The following is a 10,493-nucleotide window of genomic DNA, read 5'->3' as shown; positions in this document are numbered from 1 at the left end:
ATTATCTTTATATCAGACATTATGGGCCATATGGAAGGATGTAGGAGTTCCAAATGAGGTATTTCATACAATACAATTTTGTAGGATATACAATTACAATTTTTTGCAAGTAAAAGTGAGCTGTGACTTCCGTACGAGGCACTGCACGAACAAGCGACGTGATGGCTTGATTGACGGGACCCATTTTACGATCGTCTTTTCTGTGTCTGAGTCCTGAAGGAGCAGGCTCATTGCTGTAACATATTTTCAAGTGGACGCGTACTAAGCTATTGATACATTTCAATATAATACCTTTTTTGCAATGAGTTTTATATAAACGAACAAACAAAACCTAACAACAGTCAGTGAAATCACATTTATTGGGCCATGGTAAAAAAGCCTGCTTTATTTAAATACGAAATCGCAAAGGAGATGTCGTGCGAAACGCTTTTTGAATCAAGGAAAACAATCGTTATTTACAGAAACCGAATTTTCATTAATTATAACATCATCACGAAATTTTGCGACGCCCTAGCAGAATTGAAACTTCCACGGGATTAGGTGAACAAATTGCGCTATCGACGAAGTCTTTTTTCAAGGCGAGCGGTTGTATTGAAAACATTTTCTAAAATATCGGCTTGGACTTATTTTGGGGGAAACCGGTAGAATCATCGCGCTTGCAAGTATTCAATTCCGTCGATTGTAAAAAATGAAAGTTTAATAAGTAGAGTTGCGTCAATCTCAGCCGTTTTTCTCTCTTTTGTTACGGAGGTGGGGTGAGGCATGACGCGTTGCCACCCCCGTTTGAAAGAAACTTTTAATGTGCAATTTCATCTACAAAAAAGCAGCAGCGTCGTTTTACGATTGCGCATCTTGGTTTCCCGGTCAAAACGATATTATTCTCTGCATTATCACGCAATTAACACCGCCAGACTTTTTTCGGCGCTGATAATGAATGATAAATAAGAATGTGTGATTGTTGATTGCAATTCCGGAAGTCGTATTTTTCTTTCTCTTCATGAAACAGACATGAAACGAATTTTACCGCCGTTATGGGCGCACAAAAGGAGAGAATGTGATCAACTGTCTTTACCAAATGCGGCAACTTATTTTTATTTATCGCGGACTCGAATACCACCGCCACTCGACCAAACTTGTGTCAATTTTGGGCGATAGCATCGTCGATTTGAGTTAGAAAAACGAGTAAATTTTTTCGTTAGTGCAAAATAAATGTCACAAAATGCATTGTTTTGCGATATAACTTTGTATTTTCGGTAAAGGCATGTCATATAAGTACGGCATTTAAATTATGCGCAAATAATTAATATTTGATACAAATTTATCGCAAATAATGTTATAACATTTAGGACGCGGAATGATTTAATGTAAAATGAGGCATGGTAATCGTAATATCGTCAATAAGTCGGCATCAATAATTATTATAAATTGCTAACTAGGTGGTGAAGTGGGATAATGTAAAAAACGGTGCAATGAGAAGTCTTTGTCGCGAGGCAAGCGCAAGTATAATCAAACGAGAGAATACGCTCGTCGTAGATTTAATAAATTGGAATCCCGAAATTTTTATTTAATACGAAACTCGATTTAAAAAAAAAAGTCAACTATCGTTTCATAAATATCCGTATACCAGTGTCGGTAATGACAAAATTGATCGCATAAAATTGGGACGGTTAATTTGCGAAGGTGATAAAGGAAAATCAAAGCTAACACAAAAGTTAAAAATCAAAATAAAGTTAATTTGAATATACTCTTTGATATTTGTCTTTAACATATTTCGCCGACGAGTAGTACTGCCAGGAATATGAAAATCGAGCTTCGATGTCCCATTCGGAAAAGAAGTGGATTCAAATGGTTGTCATGATAGGTTTTTAAATGTGTGAAAAAATATCGCAATTACGGGGTCATTACGTAATCGATTTTGACGTAATTACGGAATTGATTTTTGTCAATTACGTGCAAGCCTAGACTGGGCAGACATCGAAATTCATCATTAGGCCTGCATAAACAAACATTTCGCCACGGATGCAATATTTCATTGCATATGTCAAACTGTTTAGCATAAATAACTTGAACAAGGGCCGCGAAAAATTTTAATATATCAAAAGGGGCCGCGAGCTCAAAAGTTTGGGAAGCCCTGGTCTATACTATTTATTCATGTCAGTTAATGTTTCATCGCGAATGTCCATTGTTTGATGCCTATTGTTATAAATATTGCGTTAGCCCCATGAGGGCGGTTTTGTTATTCCACTCCGAACAAGTTTCTGAGTGATCAGCCACTGATATGCAAGGGCAAATTTCCAAACGTTCCTCTTATTCTAGACCTAGAGTGCACACGGAATCTCAGTTTTTTCCCAACCGTACTTCAACATTTGTTCACAAATGATCAGTCAGGGTGTACCGGTTGCTGATAGGCTGAACTCATGGGTTTGTTATTAGTAGTGTGAACAAGAAAACAAATAGTATCGGTATATAAATTAGACTGGTAAAATTGTCATATATGAGTTCAGGATGAAATCGACGTACTGAAATAAGTCACAATAACGCACAGACATTTGTAACTAAGGACATTTGCACCTAAGCACATTTGCACTCACAGTCAATCACGAATATTCGCGCTTCAATCGAAGTTTCATTTTTCATTACTATATATTTATTTATTATTGATGATCATCGTATAAAAATGTATTGTAAATCGAGACAGATTTATCGTGTAGACATACTGATTTGCGTTCGAATGCAAAAGGGTTAACTTCTGTCTCGCAAACAAAGTCCACTTTATGCAAGCGGTAAACAAAAACCCTAAAAAATGATATAGAATTAAATTTACCACAAAAAGGTTTGCGTGATAACCCACCTTTAAAATGACACAATGGTAAAATCGAATTGGTTATACATTATCAAATACTAAGTATATTACAATAATACGAAATTTAAACAGTGTCTCAGTTGAAATAGGAAGGCAATATCCGTACTGTAGCTATTAATTTTACATTATTCGTGTAGATTTATCAATGACAACGACATGGGACAGTACGTTTCATGTGATAAGTTAAACTTGTCATTTACTGTCGCGTTTTTGGTATTTAGTCTAGTTGAATAGAAGTTATATGTAAGGAATTCACTCCAGATGCTTTCCTTATATATATACATAGGTGAACAAGAAATCGATGCTCAAATATATGAACATTTAGATCAAAATTAAGTAGTATGGGTATACAATCTGTCATATTTAGAGCTGGGCATTTTCGAAATATTGATGTTTCGAAGTCGAATCGAAATTTTTCTTCGAAACAAAACACAAGGACCTACAAGTTTGTCACGAAAAATAAAACAGAGCACCATTGTTACGCATCGAATTTAATGTATAATAGCAGACATTTCCAAGGCTTCAATTCACAAAGAGGCAGCACTCAAAGCTAATTCGAGTATATGAAATCCGATTGCAATGTATGTCACGTAGTCATAAATCAGCAACTTCCTTCATAAACACAATGGCATCTACGCGTTTGCCTATTTAGCCAGACCACAACTGTCTTTCAGAAAATGGCATGCAATCGACAACACTCTTTCACATGGAGTTGAGGTTGATGAAACTGATAGATATTTAAGGTCCAGCTGTGACAAATTACGATAGCGCATTTTATTATCACGTCACCATGTAAGTGGATCAATGCATAGGATCTCATGTAGGCTAATGTTTGGGCTCATTTGCTGAGTCGCAGTTCTTACCACTTCATGGCAGCTCCTGCCACGAACAAACCGATGGCGGCTCTCGACATGGTTTATGGCGCTATTACCGGTATATTCACAAAGTCATATACCCGATTTTAGTTTATCATGCGGATTTATATCTACTTAAACGTGAAACCTAACCCCGAGTCCATCAAAACTGTACTCATAAGAAAAATGTTCGAACCCACCCAATATTTGTCACCATCAGGGGCAGCCCTGCTATTGCATCCGACATGCCGTGGTTACGGCAGCAAATTTTTACCCGCGATTGGTTTTCAATTTGCTGCGTGGTAACGGCATCTCGTCATTGGTTTGTGGCAGCTAAAAAGTCAGTCGCCATGGGTTTGGCAATAGCGGCCTTGGTTTGGAAATCCCGCCATGGTTTTGCGGCAGCTTCAGGCGCCACAAGATACTTAATACTGCACTTGCATTTGCTATTTTATCCGATGCCACGGATTTTTTAGAACCAACGGAATCAAACAAATCTGAAAAAAATTCGACAAAAGTAAAGACGTTGACTTATATTTTATTAAGTCAAAATGTGACACCTTGACGAATTTCAGTTTACATTTTTTATGGCTTCCTAATACCCGTTTTAAAGGTCAAAACAGCGCTGTTTCTATGTCAGTGCTTCGAACCGCCCAGCGCTGGTCCAGGGGTTCCCAAACTGTAGGTCGCGACCCCGGGTGACGTTGCGTGAAGATTTTCTTTAGTCGCCTAAATTGAGGTTTGACAATATGTTATACATTGACCGTTGGTGTCTGAGTAATCACATTTTTCAGGTGTTGGACTGTTGAGAAAGCGCTTTGTTAATTCTCACGTGTCTAAAATCTACACTTACATGTTTTTGCCCACATCGCCTCCGCATAGAAGTGAACAATATTGCATTTTGGATTTCGGTATTGCAATATTATCGCATTTAGACAGGCTTCTTGAAACAAAAATTAAAAATATGAAGCGTGTTGTATTTCATACACAGCTTCGAAGCGTTTCTCGCAGTCAAAATCAAAACGAATTGCAGTAAAATAAAAAAGCACATAATAAGATAAAACCCCGTACACGATTGGATCTTTTGTACAAAGCCACTAATGCAAAAATGTGAGAATTGACAAAATAAAGATAAAAAAAAATTAGTAATTATCCACTTTAGGTTAGGGTTAGAAATGATCTGAATTTCCAGCACAATCTGCATTCCTAACCCAAACCCTAACGGTATAATTACTATTTTTCATATTTTGAGTGTTGGTGGAGGTGTTTTTTGTACGAAAGATCCACCCGATTTTTTCCATTTTACTTTCATGCTATATTCTTCCGAATTAAAAAAAGGAACAATCCTAAATATTTTATATTGGACACACAAAAAAAACACAATACCTTTGGAATATATAGAATAACATTTTAAACAAGAGAGCCATGCTCAAATATATGGACACGTGGCGCCACATAGTGGCAAATTTTGATGACCTCATAGCACAAAAAAACGATAAATAAAAGATATAGCCTTCTAGCGAAAAATATAATATTCACTCACTGAAAATTTCAAAGCAATTGGTCCACTAATCAAGAAGAAAAGCGATTTTTTTCAAAATGATACAAAGAAGAAGACCAACAAGAACAAGACTGCCAAAAATATGAAAACGATCGTTATGTCCGCTGACGTGTCCAATTATCCATATGCTTCTACTATTTCCCAGACGCTCCCTTATAATCTAATACCTTTTTTCAAGTATGTCAACTTTTCACCAAAAAATTAGACGTTACACTATTATTCCGAATCTCAGATATTTCAACACCGTGGTTTACATATGATGCCATGTGTTATCAAATCTTCTGAGGATTTCCCATATCCCCGACGCATCGTCGGACGCGTGTAAGTGTTTTTTGTTCGAGTCAGTGCCAAAACATTGGAGTATGTTACTAAAACGCAGGTTACTATTTTCTGTTTCATTCATTTCAATATTTTGTAACCGGTCCGCGAGGTCATTTTCTATGATGTTACTGGCCCGCCAGAAGCACTGGGCTAAACAGTCACGTACAACAACGTCACACCAACCGCGACCGCGGAGTAACATAATCCGGCCCGCGACGCTTCACTGAATTATAGTGTCGATTATATTTTTCACGTCACACAATTCATTGTGAGACGCGTGTAGACTAAATTATATTATAATCTAACAAGTATAAAATTCACATTTACTCGTTTAATGAGCCTATAATTTAATTATAACCAGACAAATGGAAACAAAACGCAGAAAAGTTGATACTAAGTGCGGCTCGCGAGCGACAAAAGGCTGCCGACCCCTGATATAGACTATCATAGTTTGACTGACTATACGTCCCAGTTTATCTGGGACAGTCCCGCCGTCCAGGCCGATAGACCTGAATTTCCTGGTTATGCAGTATATTTGACAGTTATAAATGAAAAATAAAAGTTGAAGAAAGATTTCAATGAAGCAAAGACTAATGGAGGATATTTTAATAAGATTCACAGCTAATTTGATGTCTGTAATCTACCCACAATCCAGGTTGACTTGTCCAATCCACACTGTCCCCTTTTTTACTTCAGATATACATGGTGGGCCTAATTATAGTATAGAGTTATTGTGAGGTCATAACCACGCGCAACCAAAGAATTAAAATCACAAAGCATATAACACCCAACACAAGGCATCTTATCTGGTCACCTGTTGTTTATGCGGATGACAAAACATCGTTGATTTTGAGCTTGACCCAATATTTTGTTTTGATGGATGCCATTGCAGAGAATAAGTTGAATGACATTAAATCAAAAATGTTTATGACGCCTTGGAACGGATGGCATATTCACGTTGGGAGCAAACACAAAATTTTCAAAAAACAAAGTTTTGAAGTCGATTTTAAGATTTGGATATTCACGCTGAGAAATTTCGAATGTTAAACCGAATTATAAAAAAGTCTTTTCGTAGGTTTTCTCTGAAGTCATCTCAACAGCATTCAATTCACCAATTCACATAGAATTGGGCTTCACTGCAGCTGTAATAACAATGAAGATTGCATGCATCTACCAACCGTGAGACAAACTACATTGTGGTATAACAATGCTTATTAACTAGATGCGAACACTGCGCTCTCAGCTTTCACGCAAAGTGGCCAAAAAGATGGCGAGTAAATAGTAAATTGTGTTGCGACAATGGAAATCCCTCCTAAAATTATCTAATTACGTTTTTGGAGGGAAATTACCCTAGTTTGGGTATCACTGGTCAGAGCAGTGTTTCCCAACCCGAGTCCGCGGTCTCAAATGAGTCCGCAGAGCGTTTAAATCAGTCCGCAACGAGTCAGAAATTCACTGCGGGCCGCAAACGTTTTTGCGAAACTTAATTAACTATCAGCCAAGTTAGTATTTGCGTTAGAATTTACAAAAAACATGAAAAGTCAGTTTATTCACATGACATTAATCGCGTCAATAATTACTGGTTACTGAGTAGGGCTGGGCATATATGCGAATAATCAACTATTGGAATAGCATATTTACTAATGGAAAATTTGGTAACATGTGACGCGACACGTCACTTGCGAGTCGCCTAATCAAACGATTGGATTTCACAACTCACTTGTGGATTTCCGACGAAAACATGAGTCTGTACACGCTTCGATAGATTCGTAATAGGTGTTTCTCGCGAGTTCGAACAACGAGGAATAAAAAAAATTTTGGTAGGTGTAAATGATGGCAGCCCAAATTTTCGAAATTGAAAAGCGGTCCGCGACCGATTAAAAACGCTTTTTTTGACATTGCAAATCGCAAAATTTCGGGTGCAACCGTAGTATACGTACCAGGGCATTTTCCTTTAGGATTCTCTGCTTTACTGCCTCCAGATTGGTACGCACAGTAGTAATGTCGAATTCACACAGATTTGTCGAATTTACAAAAATACGAATCAGAACAAGATATAATCGGGCACTTCACCCACGCATTTTTCTGTCCACGGATTGTCATGGTATTTTCTGATGGTATTGCTCTTATTTCGTCAACACAAGCGCAGATTAAAAGAATCACACATGTGGATGGATGGAATAGTTTATGCTACAGAAAAAATCATTGAAAAGTCGGCTCTTTTAACGAGTGACGTATATGCGACGATTACTTCAGAAGCTGTTCGCGAGAATTTTAAGACGATGAATATGTATTTTTGATTTACTAATATATATACTTCAAATATATTTTTAATAAATACTATACATTCTGGAAATTTATAGCACATAGTATGATTTTTTCTAACAGCGATAACAAATTTGCAAAATCGCAAAAAATATGTATCAAAGCTGCATACGAGAATATCGGTCAGAGGCCGAAGACTTATCGATCGAAAGTTAGGGGATCCCCCAAAACAGCGCTCTTACTCCATAGTGACACCTTGTGTCCCATCACTAATTAATTATTAACTCGCTAATTGTACGACATAATTCATCCAAAATCAATAGGCTTCTGATCCGAGATATGATGCATGCATTGGAGCGAATTCATCCTCGCTTTCGTGAGATATCGCGTGTATCTAACAGACAAACAAACAAACAGACAAATACCTATCAACATACTTACCGATCTTGAGATAGATAAGTAATAATCAGACAATATATTCTCTCATTATTATGTTCGCAGATGGCAGTGGATTTTTAAAAAAGTAATGTTTCCTCTTGTCGTAAGTCGACGCAACCGCGAGTTACCATGATGTACACAATTAAATTAAAATAGAAATACATTTTAAATTTTCGTCGTTGTCATGGAATGAATACTGTGCGACAGAAAAATCCATTATACGCCAAAAATGTCGGCTCTTTCAACGAACGCGTAATTGCCGCGAATTTCCGATTTTGAAATTCGTTAAACTTCTGTTGTGTTTGGTTTTATTGCTGCTTTACACAGAGTACGGTTGCAATAAACGCACCTTGAGTCCGAAAGGTTTTCGCGGGTGAGAAAATAGTCCGCGACCAAAAAAGGTTGGGAACGCTGGGTTAGAGCGATAGCTTTCATGTTCTCTCAGTGCCTGAGGGACTCACAGCAATCGGGGAAACGCATACAATTGCATATATATAAATTTAGAGATTTGGTTCGATTCCGAAATTATCAAGTATTCGAACGCCTATTCGTCGTGGTATAATTTGATAGAAATTTTCGACGTCTCTAAAATTTTTCGCTTTGCTGCCGATCATATTTAAAGAGCCGAGTCATCATGATGGTTCATGATGTCTTCACATAACGGGTGGGTCTTAGGCCACGTCTTTAAGCGGTATTTAAAAGATGGATTTGTTTAACTCTGACCTAGTAAATCGGTATCTATATTTCTTAAAGAGAATGGAAAAAAATTTTTTTGTTAATATTTTTACCATTGGTTGCTGCCCGAGTGCACTGGAAGTAAATATTATGTGGAGGTCGTTAAGTTTTACTTTTACAAAGACTTTATATGGTATTTGACCTTTGCTATTTATATAAAATTATATAAACATTGTTTCTTGGTTAAAATAAAATATTGTTTTAGAGTTTCCTTGTTCATTCGACAATAAATCAAGCATCATTCTGACAGGTTTCAGGCATTTATTGAAGAGAGTACAATGAGTCATCCATTCCTACCACTCGTCAAAAACGATCTGCACTCACTCACTTGGGCAAGTTGATTAACCGACTATATCGCAAAATAGAGTGGTATGCAATAATCGAAGCTAAAATTCGCTACAAAGTTTTCACAAGTCATTCTTGATCTCGATAACACGTTTATTAGAATGATTTGAAATAGTAAATTTAGAAATAGCTTTAAGAATCAAATGATGGTACTCCCGTAGTATGTATACTAGGTTAGGGTTGGCCAATAATATTATTCCGATTTTCCTTATTTTAGTTCTATTACGAGTTCGGGGGCTGTTTGTGTTAGCCAAGTGAATATACTCCCATAGGTTTCAGTCCCTTTACACAACTTGATGTAGAGTAGGCAAACAAAATTAGTTGCCTCCATATTGGTACACATACTTCTGGAGCGCCCGAATGATTTCTCAACTTTCTGTATTTTCTAGTTTTCTGGATAAAGTTGCTCAGAAGTCGTCATTGCTCACGGAGTACGTGGTAATCGTGTTATTGGCATGAATTTTGATCGAAATATTTGTATAGTAACATTGATACGAATCTCTTACAGTGGCGGCCATCATACGTGAAGAAAATGTTTGTTCTGGCTCTTTATATGGGTTTCATTACATAGACCAGATTTCGCCGAGTCATGTACAGCAATAATAGTATCAGTAAGTAAAAAGTATCAAAGACCTTATAGCCAAGAAAGTATATTCTTGCTAGTTTTGTGTGTTTGTTAGAGAGAATACCAGTCTAATTCCTGCACCGATCCCCAGTCTGTCCGACACACGTTAACGATGCAAAGTCTTTATTGCCGAAAAGATATGATCCCAATAAGATATGATCCAAATTGGATAATTAAAACAGTGAATAGTGATCTTATATATAGAAAATAAGCATGTACGGAAATGTCCTAATCAAGTGTGGTACAAAGATGAATTGTATTAAAACTGATTCGTCATTGTGATATGGCTTGGGGCTATTTAAATTAATTATGTCCACTAGCAAAACTTGTTTGGCGGTTTATAATTTTAGGAAATCTGATTTGACTGGTTTAAGACGATTCATATTATTAATTTAAAAAATAACAGTAGAATCTTACTAAAATAACAAGATTATCCACACAACCTTAGTGGAGCAACGTTCCAGAGGTGTACTTGAATATGTTGTC

Source organism: Styela clava, chromosome 1 (genome assembly GCF_964204865.1).
Source record: "Styela clava chromosome 1, kaStyClav1.hap1.2, whole genome shotgun sequence".
Classification (NCBI taxonomy): Eukaryota; Metazoa; Chordata; class Ascidiacea; order Stolidobranchia; family Styelidae; genus Styela; species Styela clava.
The sequence above is the reverse complement of the archived record's forward strand: the minus strand, read 5'-3'. Positions refer to the sequence as shown.